Source organism: Pogona vitticeps, chromosome 2 (assembly GCF_051106095.1).
Source record: "Pogona vitticeps strain Pit_001003342236 chromosome 2, PviZW2.1, whole genome shotgun sequence".
Lineage (NCBI taxonomy): Eukaryota > Metazoa > Chordata > Lepidosauria > Squamata > Agamidae > Pogona > Pogona vitticeps.
Window position 1 is genome coordinate 203,439,050 of NC_135784.1, and position 20,549 is coordinate 203,459,598.

The window sequence follows — 20,549 nt, forward strand, 5'->3', positions numbered from 1 at the left end:
AAATTGGGTTCCAACTTGACAACACAAAACACACCCAAGGCAATCATTGGCTACCCAGTTTAGTTGGGGATGTCAATCAATGTTCCTTTCCTTTTCTTTCTGGTCATAGGGCCACTTCATGGAAAGGTAACTGAGATTAGAAGGTTAAAAAAAAGGGAACAGAGGAAATTCCCTTATGTACAGGTACGTGTGAGATCCTGTGTTTAGGGACTGCAAGTGAAACAAGGATGTAGAACTACATTCCTGTGCCCCTCCCCACTACCACAGATTACTGCCTATCCCCATGTATACTGGTAAATATTCAGGATTAGATTCGAGATATTCGTTGCCCCAGGTGAAAGACTAGTTGTTCTGCAGCCAACTAGGCATGGGCAACTGGGGGAACGAGGAGGGTGGTGCCTCCCCCTTGGCTTTTAGGGCAATGTGCCCCTTTGTCCAGTCCCCAAGCCAATGAGAATCTCCAGCTAAATCTTAATTTGGACACTGGTGATGAGATATTATCCTCCAATGCCCTTAGGGCTGATAATCTAGGTGGCCTAGGACAGGCCCTGTGATGGGCAGTTCTCTCCCCTGGGGCACGAAGATGTTGGGGGCAGTTCAGAAGAGGGGGCCAGGAGATAGTTCAACCACCACCCAGCATCTGCTGACCGAGACCATCATCCCGCTGTGCCTAATGATCAGCTCGGGCTTGAATCTATTCCATAACTTCTGGATCACCATCCAACAAATGTTTCATAAAGGCCTTTTTGCCAATATTTCAGTTCCCCTGGAAGGGAAACGTAGGGAAGTGGGGTTGCCAGCACTACTTCAAGCCAACAAGCGTCCCTACATGGCTCTTCCAGGGCACATCTACCTTTATCTGGTTATTATTACTATTAATTAAATATCAGCTTCCATTTAGAGCTTCCCCATCCTCATTTTTGAGCCAACTTTCAAGGACATCATTTGCAGCTATCATCCCAGAATGCCACAATTCAGTGGCAGGGCAAGTTCTTTAATAGGGTGAGTCTGATTTCCAAAAATAGCAGCAGACACACAAAAAAAGCTAAGCACAATAATATAATATACCCAGCAAGTAAAAACAGCATTGACCTCAGAGATGTGACACAGAAGGGCAGAAACGCACACTGATGCACTCAATTGATTTGTTTCAATATTAGAAGCGGCCATTTGATGACTCAGCAGTTCTAAAAGTGCTCAGAGGCATGCTAATAAGATGCAGGGGCTGAGAAAAACAGGGAGATGCCGAGTAAATGATCCACCGCTTGTCATGGGTGCAATGCAGAGATTGAGAGAGGGAGGGAGGGAGGGAAGAAGAGGGAGAGATAAAATGCACATCAAAGAATGTGCCATATAATGACAGCTACTAAAATAACACATCTCCCATAACAATTTCTAGGCAGGTCCTCTCTGTCTGGACAATGAGAACCTGTAATTTCAAGACTGAATTATATTTCAACACATTGAAACTTCTATTTATCTAAAACCCATTCTGAGGCTAGTTTCAGGATTGAGAGACAACTGGAAGCCTATGGGGAACTGCTGAGTAGTTATATCGTTGATGGCCACTACCCGGATATCCTGACTTTTCATCCCGAGTTTTTGGTCACCTCCATACCTTGCATTTCAGCATGCTTTGATTACTGATTGATTGTTAGAAACAAAATGTGAGCCATATATGATTCGAGTTGCTGAGGCATGTGTTTCTGAGAAAAGAACATGGTGGGAGCACAAATGAATTATCCCTTTAATATTTCTTTCAACCCTAATCCAGAGGAGTTGTCCTGTAAGGCCTGTAGTGAAAGGCGGGTGCTAGGCCCAAGCCTTGGCTGTGGCAACAAGGCTAAGCTTGTCAAGCAGGAATGTCATATGAAGCCCAATTCAGAGTTTCTCCCCTTCACCCCTGCCCATAACCATAGGATGACCATAAAGGTAAATAAGGTAAATTTTCCCCTTGACAATTTTTGTCCAGTCGTGTTCGACTCTAGGGGGTGGTGCTCATCCCCGTTTCCAAGCCATAGAGCCAGCGTTTTTGTCCGAAAACAATCTTCCGTGGTCACATGGCCAGTGCGACTTAGACACGGAACACTGTTACCTTCCCACCGAGGTGGTCCCTATTTATCTACTCGCATTTACATGCTTTCGAACTGCTAGGTTGGCGGGAGCTGGGACAAGCGATGGGTGCTCACTCCATCACGTGGATTCGATCTTACGACTGCTTGGTCTTCTGACCCTGCAGCACAGGCTTCTGAGGTTTAGCCCACAGCGCCACCACGTCCCTCTTAAAAGGAAGACAGTTCTCTATTTAAAGGGCTGCTAGAAGGTCCCTCCATTGGAAGAGTTGTGTCCAATCCAAGTCTGATTGAAACGAAACGAGCTTTCAGGAGAGAGGTCAAGTTGCCCACGCACAGTTCTTGCCAGGACAGAAGACTCATCAAGCACATAAGCCAACTGGCCACAGTCTGCCCCACTTGAGTGAGCACCACAGTCCTGTTTAAAGTTCATTTCTAATTTAGCCTAATAAATATGCAGATCATCCCTTTAAAAAAAATCCTCCTTTCTGTTGATGTATAAGTGGTCCCCCCCCTTTCCCATCCCATTCCACAGATGCAGTTCCTTAGAGCATGTTGATAACTTGACATAGCCTGAGGACCCACCTGAATATGTCCTCTTCAGAGGTTCTTGCAGATGGGGCAAGGATGAGATGATGGGAGAGTGTTTCTAGGTAATCTTTGCGTGGCTGCCATAATACACAGAAGACGTCTGGGGAAAGTGTGGTTGGGTTGCAGGTACTGTTGGATTGCCATGCCCATAACCTGCAGGTGGCATAGCCAATGGTGGGATCAGGCATGATGTCAGTCACAGTTCAGCCACACCTAAAGACCCACTCCTTCCCCACTGTTAGCACAGAAAAAGACCTTGCCTGAATAATATAGGACCTCCTCACTCTCCCTCCCTCCCGACATACTAAAAATAAAACTGTTATTAAAATGCCTCCTCACATCTATTTTTATGCCTGTGAACACACAAGGACAAATCAGGGTTTGTACATAGCAGTACTGACAAGTTCCAAGTTTAAGTTTATTGTATTGGCTAAAAGCCGTCACAATTGATTGAGATACAAATACGATCAAATAAAATCATGATAAAATCACAGACATTTAAAATAATAAGAGGCCTATCCACAGGAGAAAAGATTAAAAAAGGGGGGGGATCAGGGGGACACGTGTGGGTGCACCTTCATATCTGGGAGTCCCCCACACAATTGATTGCAGTGGCTCTCAGGAAATTAGCGCAGATGTTTCTGGCCGTTTTTGCAAACAGTACTGTACTGATAATATGTTTACCTCCAAAACTTTTCAAGACGACAGAGCCTTTCGGATTGTGATGTAACCAAACAACCAAACTGGTGATGCTTCTTTCATACCTGAGATTTCCTGAAGGGTTTTTGTTGAGGGGTGTGTGTGTGTGTGTGTGTGTGTGTGTGTGTGTGTGTGTGTGTGTGTGTGTGTGTGTTTGTGTGTGTGTGTGTGTGTGTGTTTGTGTGTGTGTGTGTGTGTGTTTGTGTGTGTGTGTGTGTGTGTGTGTGTGTGTGTGAGAGAGAGAGAGAGAGAGAGAGAGAGAGAACTGTATTGTTCGGTACTGCCTTCATACAGTTTCCTGTGACAAAGCACCCCCTCCAGCGCACAAGAATAGAAAAGGGGGGAAGGATGCTAAGAATTACAGATCAATCAAAGTATCAACCTGTGCAAACAGGCACTCTGACATGACAAAGTTATCTGGCACCAGAGGGTCGTAAAAACAGACTGCTTTTGAATTTAGTAGTGGATTGCTTGAAAGCAGCAGTGAGATCATTTTATATCAGTGCCAGCAAGTGAAGTGAGAGTGCGCGTGTGCATATTGAAGCTTGAAGACAAATGCCATTCTTTTTCCTTCCAAATGAAAGGAGAAGAGGTGTCAGAGCTCCCCTCCAGGCACGGTGAGCCCACAACTACAGAGGCCAACTCTTTCCTGTTGCCCACAAAGGATGTGTTGGATGTCTGTTTGTGGGTTTTGCAGGAAAGAAGCAGATGGAGGGTGAATTTTTTTTTAAAAAAAAACATTCTCCTTTTTGTTGTTGTTGTTCTTAAGTGTTGCCGTGTTGCTTCTGATGTGATCCTATGAATGAATGGTCCCCTAAAAGTCCTATCACTTAACAGCCATGCTGCTCAGCTCTTGCAAACTCACGCATGGCTCTGTTGACCGATCCATCTCATATTTGGCCTTCTTCTTTCCCTCCTTCTCCCAGTTCATCATAATAAGAAGCTTCTCGGGTGAAGAATGGCAACCCTAATCTTACATTGACATGGCTAAATACACAGAGGTCCAAGCCTAGAAATGTTAAAAGTGAGTAGTCAGAGATTTCTGCTGTAATAAGTGAATCTGCTAGTCTTGTTTTCCTCCATATTCACACAACAAAATCAAAACCAAACCATACCTCTCATTCTTTCTATCCTGAATATAAAGAAATGCTGCCATGGGCAAAAATCTTATTTTAAAATATGAATTTAAATTAACCTCCCACCCACTCCTCTTTGTCCCATCCAGCTGAGATACCTGGTAGGGGCATATCTACATCATATATCTACATTACTTTGATATCATTTCAGCCAATAGGCTCCCATTTAAGGAATGCTGGGAGATGTAGCTTGGCAAGACAGTGTTGCAGTTCCAGGAAGTGCACACAAGCTTTCTGACCTGAGAAATAAAATTACCTCAGCAAACTACAAACCCAGTTTCAGAGTTATGCAGGGAATGGGGTGGGGGTGGGGAGGTGGGAGAGGGAGGATAAAGCCTGCCTTCCCCTACTCTAGCCAGAGACAGAACTATGGCATGAGACAGCTCATGATTGCCTCTATTTCTGCCTTAAGAACGGCTTTTAGTCTGTCACAAATGAGTGATGGTTATAGCTCTTTCCAGGTGCTTGGCACTCTATATCGTATTATCATAAAGGGATGGGCCAGGCACAAAAAGGAAGACAGCTCTGCCTTTTACAGCAGGTTGGTCTGCAGCATTTACACCTGGGGAGTCTGTGATTCTCCTGATTTTGACTTCGTGTCCCATCAGTCTCAGCCAGCCTGACCAAAAATGAAGCATGATGGGTGTCATACCTCATCAACATTTGGGCGGTCAAATGTTCCTCTCATTTAGAGGATGATGGTATTTATGTCATTTATTTCCATGCTATGGAAGACTTCACTTATTAAAAGCTATAGCCCATATCACTTTAAAAAGAGTGAAAGCAGATGAAAAGCTGGCAATACTTGCATGGGGGGGCAGTGAGAGGAAGACAAGGGAGAAATTGATACTCAGAAATCAGCATGAATCAATGCAATTAAATATATTTAGACATCATTTTCAGTTGAGGATCATGAGAACGAAGGCTGTGGTCACACCAGAAAAAGGTTTCTGGGTTACTCCACATGAATTTTGACCCTTTTGGGGGGGTTCAGACAATGGAAGGCCATTATTGATTCTTTTGCTACCCCTCCATGCTATCTCCACATCAAATCCATCCCTCTGAGAGGCTACTACTGTATTTGTTCTGCATTTCATTGTGCAACACATCTGACATTCCATTGAGTATGTACTCTGAAATCGATTCATTTCCTGTGCGTCTGGCATGCAGCCACCTCCCTCATCCACTGTTGTTCAACTCTCTTAATTTTTTAAAAATATTTTCAAGCAGGAATGTTGGTGCATCGGTACACTTTGTCAAATACAAAGCATCAGTCCTCTTACTGTATTTTGACCACCACTGCAGTGCACTGTATGTTCTCTTCCATAGAGGGTAATGAAGCACAGAAATAGGAAGAAATGGCCAAGATCAGTACATGGCCAGCAAGGGTGTTTTGCCGACACAGTGGTGTACCCACACCATTTTTTAAGGGAAGGGGGCAGAGAAAGGTACAAGAAAAGGAATTGGACATGTCCTGCTCAAGGCATGTAGACAAACGTACCACATTTAATTCACCCCTCAAAACTGGAAAGTAAAAAAAATATATGAACCACTATCACAGGATATATGACACACGACCACAATGCGTGACTATACAGAAAGCAGAAGAAATGAGAAAGAAGGGGGGCACTTCTCTAGTCAGCCTAAAGGGATATTAGCTTCTTGAAAAAGCTGGACCTTACAAGAATCAATATACATAGTGGTGCCTCGCATAACGAGCGCACTGTTTAACGATGAATCCGCATAGTGATGCGGATTTTGCGATCGCTAATGTTTTATCGCATTGCGATGGGGGAACAGCTGTTCGGCGGTTCCAAAATGGCCACCGGAACACCCAAAATGGTCACCGGAACACCCAAAATGGCCACCGGAACACCCAAAATGGTCGCCGGAACACCCAAAATGACCACACGCAGCGTTTTTGTGGATGGGGAAACATCGCAGAATGGTGAGTTTTGGGCCCATTTGGAACTTTTCCGTTCCGTTTAGCGATGTTTCCCCATAGCGAAGGTTAATCCAGAACGGATTAACCTCACTATGCGGGGCACCACCTAGAAGAAAAGGAGGCAGATGGTTCTTTATTGATGTTTGTCTTTTAGGGAGTAGCACCAGACATAAGGAATGGTAAGAGATAATATTGTGAATCTTCATAATGTAAGAGTCAGAGAGGAGACAGGAACTGTTTCTAAACTGAACATACTTTTCTAGACGCTGTATTCCTTTAATTTCATTTACAGATGTGGGGGTGGGCAAACTTGAGAGAGATTCAGCCAGCTGCCAGAAAGCTGTCCGTTTCCTTTGTCTGGGCTATTGTCTTCAAGGCTGCAGCAGAGAAGAACTCATCTTCTGGGTTATTGTATCCCAGGTTGCACATGAACAAGACCATAAACAGAATAAAACCAAAGCTTATAAGGTTGCCTTTCTAGCCCTGCAAACTCAGCTTCCAATCATTCTTCTGAGGGAATCATGATATAAAATGTTGCAGTGATGCTAAAAGAAAAAAGATAGAGAAGAAGGAGGAGTGGGAATATAACTGTAGAAAGATTAATCCAGCAAAAAATCAATGTGGTGTAGAAAAAATACCCAGACCCCATATATTGCCTAGTTTAATTCAACTGAACACAACATGTTAATGGCCAAAATCCTGTTGGTATTCATGGAATGTTTGTTTCACGTGCTGTAGCTAATTGATGAGGTTCTGGGACACATTTTGGTTGTGTGCCTGATCATGTCGCAGGTTGTGCAACCACGTACTGTAGTACCCTGACATCTCATCAATTAGCTGTGGCAAGTCATGCAAGCCTTACAAGAACACCAACAGGATTCCAGTCGATATATGTTTCATTCATTCATTCATTCATTCATTCATTCATTCATACATACATACATACATACATACATACATACATACATACATACATACATACATACATACATACATACATACATACATACATACATACATACAATTTCTATATTGGCTACCAAGGCCACTCTGGGCAGTTCACAATATAATAAAACAGCAAATAACACTTTAAATAAATCCACAAAACATAGTAACAATATAAAAAAAATCAAATGAAACATATCAATCAACTTAAGCTAAGAAAATGACATCATAAAAAAGATTAATAAAAACTAGGTGGTGGAACAGCCAATTTAAGTGCTGAAAGAACCACTATGCTCTGTTGATGTAATATCTGGGAATACTTGCCTGAACAGCCGTGTTGTGTTAATTATCTCAAAGTTTTTGCAATCGTAGGCCAAAACACTGGCAAGAAAACGAGGTTTACTTCTCAATAGACAACTGGGTAGTGGACAATACCTGCACGTTTTGTATTATGTGTTCATAGGCAAATGAACTAAGGCATGAGTGGGCAATCCTGAGCTTTCCAGATATGAATCTGAGCCAGTATGCTCAAGGATAGTGGGAGCTGTATAATAATATGTGGAAATTCCCTATTCCTGAGCTAATAGATTGCTTTCTTTTATTTTTTTTAAAAAAGGAAAGTCAGAAAACGGGACTAGACCAACTCTATGGGTAGCCTCTGTATGGTGGGGTACTGCAAACTGCTGGCAACCGGCCCTATATATGATTCTTTTGCAAGCAATCCAGATTAGTATGCTTTGTAATCTATAGTGCAACTGCAATATTACTTAGATATTTCTTCCCCTAGTAGATGTGATGAACTAGATTGTAGTCACCAGTTACTGGTGCTTGTTTAAGTGATTACCTTCGAGCCCTCAGTGCCAAAATACATTCTTCGTTATTACTTATATAAGGACCCAGAAGAAGGTCCTTTCACTTTGCATGGCTGTCCCACTGTTTCCACGTGTCTTCCTTCTCTCAGTAATAGAAGCTCAGCTTACTTTCTCATTTTAAAATTGCCGCAATGCTGATGTCTTTGTCAACGACAGGTCACCCAGCAGGGCGAATTTTCCAGCTCTTTAAATCAATGCAGTCTTACAAAATCAAATACACTTTATGTAGACATGTTGTTGGCTAAGAGGAGTCAGTTCTGCAGTCTTCAACCATTTCCGTAAATAATAACTTCCTGTCAAAGTGATGCAGTGCCCAAGCACAGTCCAAATTTCCATGCAAGTAGTTAGAAGCAAATTATGTGGAGTCACCAAGAACTCTGCAGAGACAGGAGGAAATAATGAGCAGTCCTAGTGGGTTTCAGAGGCTGAAAGAAAAGGAAAGAAGTTAACCAAGATCTTTGGCAGTACAAAAGCATTTCCTCCACCTCCAGAGTCATCTCAGTGTGTATAATACAAAGAATGTGTAAGATTTTCTAAGCAAATAGTGCAAAAGTGGTTATTTTAATAATCATGTGACTTTGTTCATATGCAATAAAACTCAAACTTTAGCTACTCTAAACTTATCCGGGTAGTAGTGTTACTGGCAGCAATGACTCGACTTCAAAAAAGCACATAGTTGTGTAACTTGTTGTGAAGTCTAACAAAAAACTGCTTGTGATGGGAGGGTAGCTAGCTTACTTTGTTATTTGCTTTTTGGGGATGGGTGGGCTACTTTTCTGGAACTTAAGAAAAAAAATAACATAAAACAACCTAAAATTTTATACACATACCTGTAAGAACTAAATATTACTCATTTTACACCCACCCACCTACCGACCCACCCACACCCACACCCACACACAGAGAGAGGGGGGGCAATAACATCACCAGTAATTATGTTACTTGCTTAACTGTCATTATGCCCTTGTTACCAGTTATGCTGCTGTAATTCCTTACTTCCAAGCTCTGACTATTATCCATGAGCTGGGTGCTGCAGAAAAGAAAGTAGTGTCACACAGATTCTCTCTAAAGGGTTTAGAATCAGGAAGCGCAGCTTGTGCTTTTAGGGAGAAATCCTCCTGCTAAGCAGTACCCATTGGCTTCTCCATTGACTTACTCCGACATAGGAGAGTTATATGGACTGTGTTCTGGTTATGGCAGGAGGAGGTACTGATGGTGGCAAGATTTTGGAAAAAACAGCAGTATTTGATACCCAGCGTGGGTGCTGGTGCCCTATTTGAAAGCTAGTTGCCAATATTTTTTCAGTCACATTTTGGCATGACTGTGAATCAGAATCCATGAAGGAGTTATGTGACGAAAGGCAGAATTGATTCTTAAAGGCTGGAATCAATGGGGGCAGGGAACTGATTTTAACCTCCATTTTTAGTGGCATGACCTTAAGGAAACCTTCTCACACTGTATTGTCCTCTGGCTGCAGCTCCATGAATAAAAGGAATGCTTAAAGAGGACCGAGAAGAAGCAGAATAGGTTCAGGTTCCTTGGTCTGATGGCTGGAAAGCAATAGATCAGATAAGTGAAGAGGAGGCACAACAGGGAACGCTGTCCCTACTTTTACTGAACGCTTTAGGCACATTGTTGACTGAGCGCTAGTTGCATGTTCCCTTCACTTCAAAATCCAGCAGACTATACCGGGATAAAGAGGACACTATGGATTCTCTCACTCTTGCGGAAAAAGGACCTGTCCTCTGTCTTGGCTCCAGGTGGCTTAGTGATCATTGGCAAGGGGGGGGGGAGTCTCTCTCCACAGACATGAATGAACTGCCTCTCTGAGGGTCCTTGCAAACCACAGGTTTCCCATTTCCATATGCTTACTCTCTGTCATCACGGCAGGCATCTTGCCAGTTAATAATAACCATGATATGGAAAAGATTTCTGAGCTACCTTTTCTTGCATGCATTTGATCATCCTCTGGCGACTGTCACGATGCTGTACAGTTGCCCCTGTGTGTGAGCTGGCTGCGCCTTTGATGCTTGCTAGGTTTGCAGGGGAATGGCCTTTTTGTTTCCCATTTCATTGCTTCCCCCCCCCTCCTCAGCTTCTTGCCATTTAAAATGCATGGATCATCCTCAGAGAGGCTGACATCCTGCACGATAGTCTACTTTCCCCCCTCCCGTTCTCTGCAAAGCAGGCAGAATATTATATTCCTTGCATTTAAAGAGGGGGCACTGAGCTGCAGCTGCTTCACGGTGGGAAGATTAATGCGGAGGAATTATGGCGTGATTAATGACAACTTTACAAGAAGCTTTTAATGAAATTAAAATAAAATCTCTGCTGGCGTTTATTCTCCTCTCACCTACACAGGCCCCCCGCACCTCTCTGTGGGTGCCAGCCTAATTCTTACAATAAGAAAAATCATATATGCAGAACTTCTTCTCTTCCCTCTGAAATGTAGCACATCCTCCTACCATTTTAAAATAGCAGAGGAATAGAAAGGGGAGTTAGAAGACTTACCATCTTCACCTCGCCTCATGTCTGTTTGCATCCAACAGAGCTGAGACTAGCATAAGGGCAAAGGCTGCAAAGCTGAGTAGGCTTAGAAACCCAAATACATATGGATGTCAAGGTGGTGGAAGGAAATGAGTACAGCTGGTGCCTAGACTAGATAACTGAGCTCATAGGACTCTGGATGGCCTAAAAACAAACAAACAAACAAACAAACAAACAAACAAACAAACAAACAAACAAACAAACACACCTTAGGTGCCACCTTCACTGTGTACAGTATTCATTTTTTAAAACAACAATCCCAGATTTCTGCCTGGCAACAGACCTCCGAGGCAGCTGACAAAGTAGAGAAGCCAATTCATAATTAAGATAATATTTGAAAAGAAACGGGACAGGTGACCTATGAAGGCTCTGAAGAGGATAACAATAGAAAATGTCAATTACATACGGTAGGTCTCAGATGTTGCTACTTGAGGTGCTCCCCTTTGAAGTTTACATGAGGGCCACAGTGAAAATAGACACCTCCCCTGACATGTGCTCCCCGGTAGCTCGGACATACTAGCATCAAAGCTCTAGATCAGTGGTTCCCAACTTCGGTAACCCAGGTGTACTTGGACTACAACTCCCAGAAACTCCAGCCAACACAGCTGGAGGTAAAGGCTTCTGAGACTTGCAGTTCAAGAACACCTGAGTTACCCAAGGTTGGGAACTGTTTGTCTAGCTCATACCAAGGAAAAAATGAGAGATCTGTCTCTCTGGCCGTTGGACACTTGGAAACCCCTGATTCTTCCCAGTGGCAGGTTATTGGTCAGAAGAAGGATCCGGGGGAGAGTGGTTGACGACAATGCTATTGAAGGTTAAGCGCCCCCTGTTTGAGGATGGGGGTCAGTTATGACCCTCGGGATCTTTTGGGTCTCCATCTTGCAAGTATAGGCAGTGGTGAGGGATGACCAGACTGGTAACTAAAAGTCAGGCAGAAGTCTAAAGTTGCCACCACTTCCTTAGATGTTGATAGACACCAATATTTGTTTAATGCCAGTTTTATCCATTATGGCTTCCATTAAAGAATTCTGGGAATGTTAGTTTGATGAGGTCCTGACAGTTCCATTAAAGGTTCTGTAGCAATCTGCCCTGCAATAGAACTTTGGTTTCCAGGATTCCCAAGAAATGATCGTTAAATCAGGATAAATTTATAATGTGGATTTGCTTTCAGAGCAGGCCTGCTTGGGCCATGAGATGGGATGCTCTAAAGCAGGATCCCCAGAGCAGGGCACCCTTATAGTCAGTGTAGCCCTTGTGGAAGTTGTTGAACTGCATTTCCAATCTTATTGCATATGCTGCTTAGGTACAAATCTGAACAACATGTGGAATGTTATGCTCTCTCCACCCCTGTCTTATATTAACATTGAAGAACAAACTTTGATTTGAGAAGAAAGGCCACTTAAAATACATACTTTAGCAAGATAATACCTCTCTTAATCCTGAATGTTGCACAATGAAGAAATTGTGGTAGATGTTTGGTCAATGACTCATTTTCTAAGCATCTGGTGAAGAAGCATTGCTCTCATTCTACAATGGAAAGCCCCAGGAGTGTTGATAATGTACTCATTTCATTGTGTCTTTCAAAGTGTGCTAGCATGCTGGAAATCCTAGGAGCGCTTGCAGTCCTTTTGTCAATTCCTTTTTTTCCTCCCAGATAACTCAATTGGTTCATTCCACCCTTGTGCAGCTCAAACAAATATTTTATCTCTCCTCCTCCAACCATTTCTCCATTAAGTACGATGGGAAAAACAATTACATGATCTGAAGCAGCTCTAAGCTGTAATTCATTTGCATGTTGATGTTGAAAAAAAAACCAATATGAGGCATTGTGTGGACAAATAATTTGAAATTTGGATTATATAAATTAAGTGTGCAAGATGAAATTGGTGCAATGTGAAAGAAGAAGAATATGAACAGGGCTAATACTCATGGAGTAGGAAATGGCAAGCCACTCCAGTATCTTTGCCAAGAACGCCCCATGATCAGAAACAAAAGGCTAAAAGATATGACGCTGGAAGATGGGCCCCTCAGGTCGGAAGGCGTCCAACATGCTACTGAGGAAGAGCGGAGGACAAGTACAAGTAGCTCCAGAGCTAATGAAGTGGTTGGGCCAAAGCCGAAAGGACGCTCAGCTGTGGACGTGCCTGGAAGTGAAAGGAAAATCCAATGCTGCAAAGAAAAATACTGCATAGGAACCTGGAATGTAAGATCTATGAACATTGGGAAGCTGGAGGTGGTCAAACAGGAGATGGCAAGAATAAACATCGACATCCTGGGCATCAGTGAAATAAAATGGACAGGAATGGGCGAATTCAGCTCAGATGATTATCATATCTACTATTGTGGGCAAGAATCCCGTAGAAGGAATGGAGCAGCCCTCATAGTCAACAAAAGAGTGGGAAAAGCTGTAATGGGATACAATCTCAAAAATGATAGAATGATGTCAATACGAATCCAAGGCAGACCATTCAACATCACAATAATCCAAGTTTATGCACCAACCAGCATTGCTGAGGAGACTGAAATTGAACAATTCTATGAAGATTTACAACACCTTCTAGAACTGACACCAAAGAAAGATGTTCTTCTCATTCTAGGGGACTGGAATGCTAAAGTAGGGAGCCAAGAGATAAAAGGAACAACAGGGAAGTTTGGCCTTGGAGTTCAGAACGAAGCAGGACAAAGGCTAATAGAGTTTTGTCAAGAGAATAAGCTGGTCATCACAAACACTCTTTTCCAACAACACAAGAGGCGACTCTATACATGGAAATCACCAGATGGGCAATATCGAAATCAGATTGATTATATTCTCTGCAGCCAAAGATGGAGAAGCTCTATACAGTCAGCAAAAACAAGACCTGGAGCTGACTGCGGTTCTGATCATCAGCTTCTCATAGCAAAATTCAAGCTTAGACTGAAGAGATTAGGAAAAAACACTGGGCCACTCAGGTATAATCTAAACCAAATCCCTTATGAATACACAGTGGAAGTAAAGAACAGATTTAAGGAACTAGATTTGGTGGACAGAGTGCCTGAAGAACTTTGGATAGAGGCTCGTAACATTGTCCAGGAGGCAGCAACGAAAACCATCCCAAAGAAAAGGAAATGCAAGAAAGCAAAGTGGCTGTCCAATGAGGCCTTAGAAATAGCAGAGAGGAGAAGGGAAGCAAAATGCAAGGGAGATAGGGAAAGTTACAGAAACTTGAATTCAGACTTCCAAAGAATAGCAAGGAGAGACAAGAGGGCCTTCTTAAATGAACAATGCAAAGAAATAGAGGAAGATAACAGAAAAGGAAAGACCAGAGATCTGTTCAGGAAAATTGGACATATTAGAGGAACATTTTGTGCAAAGATGAACATGATAAAAGACAAAAATGGGAGGGACCTAACAGAAGCAGAAGACGTCAAGAAGAGGTGGCAAGAATACACAGAGGAATTATATCAGAAAGATGTGGATATCCCGGACAACCCAGACAATGTAGTTGCTGACCTTGAGCCAGACATCCTGGAGAGCGAAGTCAAGTGGGCCTTAGAAAGCCTGGCTAACAACAAGGCCAGTGGAGGTGATGGCATTCCAGTTGAACTATTTAAAATCTTGAAAGATGATGCTGTTAAGGTGCTACATTCAATATGCCAGCAAGTTTGGAAAACTCAACAGTGGCCAGAGGATTGGAAAAGATCAGTCTACATCCCAATCCCAAAGAAAGGCAGTGCCAAAGAATGCTCCAACTACCGTACAATTGCACTCATTTCGCACGCTAGCAAGGTTATGCTCAAAATCCTCCAAGGTAGGCTTCAGCAGTATGTGGACCGAGAACTCCCAGAAGTACAAGCTGGATTCCGAAGAGGCAGAGGAACTCGAGACCAAATTGCTAACTTGCGCTGGATTATGGAGAAAGCCAGAGAGTTCCAGAAAAATATCTACTTCTGCTTCATTGACTATGCGAAAGCCTTTGACTGTGTGGACCACAGCAAACTATGGCAAGTTCTTAAAGAAATGGGAGTGCCTGACCACTTTATCTGTCTCCTGAGAAACCTATATGTGGGACAGGAAGCAACAGTTAGAACTGGTCATGGAACAACTGAGTGGTTCAAAATTGGGAAAGGAGTACGGCAAGGCTGTATATTGTCCCCCAGCTTATTTAACTTATATGCAGAATACATCATGCGGAAGGCTGGACTGGAAGAAACCCAAGCCGGAATTAAGATTGCCGGAAGAAATATCAACAACCTCCGATATGCAGATGATACCACTCTGATGGCAGAAAGTGAGGAGGAATTAAAGAACCTTGTAATGAGAGTGAAAGAGGAGAGTGCAAAAAACGGTCTGAAACTCAACATCAAAAAAACTAAGATCATGGCCACTGGTCCCATCACCTCCTGGGAAATAGAAGGGGAAGATATCGAGGCAGTGTCAAATTTTATCTTCCTGGGCTCCATGATCACTGCAGATGGAGACAGCAGCCCTGAAATTAAAAGGCGCCTTCTTCTTGGGAGGAAAGCGATGACAAATCTGGACAGCATCTTGAAAAGCAGAGACATCACCTTGCCAACAAAAGTCCGAATAGTCAAAGCTATGGTTTTTCCTGTCATGATGTATGGAAGTGAGAGCTGGACCATAAAGAAAGCAGACCGCCGAAGAATTGATGCCTTTGAATTGTGGTGCTGGAGGAGGCTCTTGAGAATCCCCTGGACTGCAAGGAGAACAAACCTATCAGTTCTAAAGGAAATCAACCCTGAGTGCTCACTGGAAGGACAGATCCTGAAGCTGAGGCTCCAGTACTTTGGCCATCTAATGAGAAGAAAAGACTCCCTGGAAAAGACCCTGATGTTGGGAAAGTGTGATGGCAAGAGGAGAAGGGGATGACCGAGGATGAGATGGCTGGACAGTGTCTGCGAAGCAACCAACATGAACCTGACACAACTCCGGGAGGCAGTAGAAGACAGGAGGGCCTGGCGTGCTCTGGTCCATGGGGTCACGAAGAGTCGGACACGACTAAACGACTAAACACACACACAATACTCATTTCAGAGACATGAGAACAAAAATATAATCTTTTTAAAAAATGATCCCGTTTTCATTATATATTTTTATTATGTTATATTAAAATGAAAAATTCAGATCCATTTAATATCTTGCTTAGATGTTAGACTGTGTTAGCAATGCAAATTAATAAGTGGGTTTTATTTCGTTAACACAGGCCTCACCTTATATCTATTTAGAAAAAAATGACTTGGGCTCTGAATAAGGTCAGAAGTTGCTTTTGAAACAGCATAATTTGCTTTATTGAGCAGACCTAGAGGTGGCAACAACACAAATGTCTCTTCACAGCAGAGATTCTCAGGATAAGAAGTGTAACTAAACTGCCGGCTGGCACAGGGGGCACCATTCATCATCCACTCCATTGTTAGGTATGGGCATGAGCCCTCCATGAAAAAGGGGGAAGAGAATGGAGTGCTTCTCACAAAAGAAAAAAAATGCTATTAACAAACAAACAAACAAATAAATAAAAATAAGTTAAAAAGGAGAGTGAACAAGATTGGGAAGATAATTTCCCTAACACTTACCAGTACATTCATCTCTAGATCTCAGTGTCGTCTACCTTTTACTATCCTGGGGCAAAGCCGCATTTACTCCAGGCTAGTTACAGCCCTGTTCAAGCTGGGAAATGGGTCCTTATAGAGTTTTAATAATTCTGTGGAAGAGTGCCAAGACTGTCCACAAATCGGTGGATTACTGAGAAATATAGGGTCATTTCTGAATCAAAGGGCTGAATCCTCTTTTCAGACCAGGAAAAAAACTGGTCAATGAAGGGCCATTCTAATGCATGATTTATTGCCATTCCTTCCTACAACGTGTGACACAGAGATGGGCAACATGTAACCTTTCAGATGTTTTTGGACTCTTAACTCCTCTCAGCATAGACAATAAAGTCTAAAGGGAGGGACGGGAGTTGCAGACTTCCAGATCATGTCCCTGCCTCCTACAAGTCTTTTGTAGTTTCAAGCTCAGCATTAGTGGTACTCTGATGGGAAATACAAAATAATCATAAGAAAGATGGCTGCTGAAACTGGGCTTAGGGCTAGGTGACTCTAGAGCCACAGCTTGTTCACCTCTCCTGAAAGGTGTGATATATAGACAGTATATGCAACTAAAACAAGCTCTGAACGTTTAAGTGGAAGGTCATATATATACATTTTAAAAAGATACATAATTCTTAAGGCAACCAGGTGGGGCAGAGCAACTACTGGCCCCGACAAGTCCTGCTATGTATACATATTGTTGTTGTTGTTGTTGTTGTTGTTGTTGTTGTTTAGTCACTTAGTCGTGTCCAACTCTTCGTGACCCCATGGACCAAAGCACGCCAGGCCCTCCTGTCTTCCACTGCCTCCCGGAGTTTTGGTCTAATTCATGTCCAACCATCTCATCCTCTGTTGTCCCCTTCTCCTTCTGAAGTCACACTTTCCCAACATCAGGGTCTTTTCCAGGGAGTCTTTTCTTCTCATGAGATGGCCAAAGTATTGAAGCCTCAGCTGCAGGATCTGTCCTTCCAGTGAGCACTCAGGGTTGGTATCCTTCAGAATGGATAAGTTTGTTCTCCTTGCAGTCCAGGGGACTCTCAAGAGCCTCCTCCAGCACCACAATTCAAAAGCATCAATTCTTCGGCGGTCAGCTTTATGGTCCAGCTCTCACTTCCGTACATCACTACAGGGAAAATCATAGCTTTGGCTATTCGGACTTTTGTTGGCAATGTGATGTCTCTGCTTTTTAAGATGCTGTCAAGGTTTATCAGCGCTTTCTGCCCAAGAAGCAGGCGTCTTTTAATTTCGGGGCTGCTGTCACCATCTGCAGTGATCATGGAGCCCAAGAAAGTAAAATCTGTCACTGCCTCCATATCTTCCCCTTCTATTTGCCAGGAGGTGATGGGACCAGTGGCCATGATCTTAGTTTTTTTGATGTTGAGTTTCAGGCCATTTTTTGCACTCTCCTCTTTCACCCTCATTATAAGGCTCCTTAATTCCTCCTCACTTTCTGCCACCAGTGTGGTATCATCTGCATATCTGAGGTTGTTGATATTTCTTCCGGCAATCTTAATTCCGGCTCAGGATTCCTCCAGTCCGGCCTTTCGCATGATGTATTCTGCATATATAAATGCTGTAAAAACTGCACATATTCCAGAGACTGCTAAATATGTTTGTGCCTCATTAAATCAACAGGACAACACTGCTTCCTGTAAAATCGATAGAATGTAATCCTGCCAAACTTTGTGCCATGTTACAGACTTGAGGGATCATTTATGTTTACAATTATTTTAAGCACAGTAGAATCTAGATTTTTTTTTCATGGGCAATATAAAATGATAAATGAGCTTACTGGGAAAAGGTTAATTGCTACCCACGGAGTACTAAGATATTTATATTCACAAAATTATAGGCTGGTTTAAAGAGGGATTTTTTCAGAAAGCATTGCACACAAGGGATGAACATTAAGTAATGCCATTCAAAATTCGGTAATAAGGGCACATTAGAAATAAGCTATATTGGAAAATTGCAGAGTACTTTTGGAGCTACTGACATGGGAAAGAACTGTGAGGTGAGAATCAACTAAATGAGATTAATTTAATCAGGGTGTTATTCAGTAAAAACGAAGCACTTTTAACTCCCATAGATTTAAAAAGTGAAGAATGGAACCAGTCTGTGGCCTCACACAGGCATCCTATTTGCTCCTGTTAAAGATAGGGTTCCATTGCTAATTGAGTTGGATTAGTTTAATGAATCTACACAACATTACTGGAGACATGAATCAATTCCTTCCACTTCCCTTCTACTTCAAGGTCATTTCCCCTCACTTGGGAATTGTTATTTCCTTCCCTCAGCCTGGATCATCTTAGATGTTTTAGGGCATCCATTACTGTACTTTGGTCCAAATAATCCAGTTCCTGTTTTGTTATTGTTACATGCTGTCAAGTCACCTCCAACCTCAGGTGATCTTACAAATGAGGGGCCCCTGCTCAGCATTTGTAAACTCAAGGTTGTGGCATCCTTTAAGGAGTCAATCCATCTCATATTTGGTCTTCCCCTTTTCCTGTTGCCTTCAACTTTTCCGAGCATCATTGTCTTTTCCAGCAAGTCTTGCCTTCTCATGATTTGCCCACAGTATGACAGCCTCAGTTTAAACATTTTTTGCTTCCAGAGATAGCTCAGGCTTGATTTGGTCGGGGGCCCACTTGTTCATGTTTCTGGCAGTCCAGGGTATCCACAAAGCTGTCTCCATCCACATGGGAGAAGCCGGGACAGCTGCGAAGGGAATGCCTAAAAGCCCATCGATTGGGTGAAGAGGAACTGTGCCAGATGCCTCTGAGCTGCTTCTTGTAAAAAAAAAAAAACACAGGATGCTTCAACATTCAGCTCTAGCCTCTGGAGCAAGATCTGTGCTTTTTTATTTATTTATTTAAAATATTTTAACCCCACCTTTCTCCTTGAGAACGGGACGTGGTTGCACTGCGGGCTAAATCGCAGAAACCTCTGTGCTGCAGGGTCAGAAGACCAGCAGACGTAATATTGAATCCACGCGATGGAGTGAGCACCCGTCGCTTGTCCCAGCTCCCGCCAACCTAGCGGTTTGAAAGCATGCAAATGCAAGTAGATAAATAGGAACCACCTCGGTGGGAAGGTAACAGTGTTCCGTGTCTAGTCGCACTGGCCATGTGATCACGGAAGATTGTCTTCGGACAAAAACACTGGCTCTATGGCTTGGAAACGGGGATGAGCACCGCCCCCTAGAGTCGAACACGACTGGACAAAAATTGTCAAGGGGAACCTTTACCTTCTCCTTGAAAATTACCCAAGGCAGCTTACAAATAATGAAATACAATATTTAAAGTTGAAAATAATGAGTATAAACAGTGGTAAACATAATTAAAAGACAATATTTAAAACTATGAGCAATGAATAAGCATAGTAGCCTAATTGCACACCAGTGCCCTCTTTGCTAAATTTAGTGCTGCAACTCTTCCAAATAGATCTTTCACAAAATCAGGTAACATCAAGAGTGGGAAGGAGAAAAGAGGGGAAGACAGGGCTGAGAATGAGGAAAGTATGAGAGGGAAGGAAGGGGAAAAAGTAGGTGAGGAAAGGGGAGGAAGGAAGGGAATGTCTTTTCAGTGCGAAAACTCATCTGGATTATTCATAAAGAAAACTGACTAGAGTTGTTGAAGCTTCCAGTGAGGAAATCCAGATCGATGGAGGAAAAAGACTACAGTTTCAACCCATATTAATCCAAGCCTCAATTTCATCTGGATGGGTCCCATGACTCTTCCTGCTGCAGTCCTAGGCATTTATCACTATACACAAGGAAATGTCTTCTGTTCTTGCTTTTCAACATCCAGTAAAGAAAATCTATCCATGATTCACCATTCAAATGATGACCGAGCTGCAGTCAGCAGTCTAAAGGCCACTGTGCTTCCCTCTGATGTCTTACATAAAATAACACAAAGGTGGTGGGCGGGGGTGGGGCGAGAAAAAAATCATCTGCCCCCCATGTTATATCACAATTGGTCATTCAAAGTGAGACATGATAGGAGAACCAGGCAGCCATCAAGCAGCCTTTGACATTCCCACACTGCCTGCTGTTTAAGAAGAAAAAAAAGTGTGTGTGTGAGGGGGGAGAAAATCAGTGAAGTGCCATCAAATAGCCTGTGAATTGGGCTATGGAAGTGGGTTTGATGTTTTCAGCAAGTCA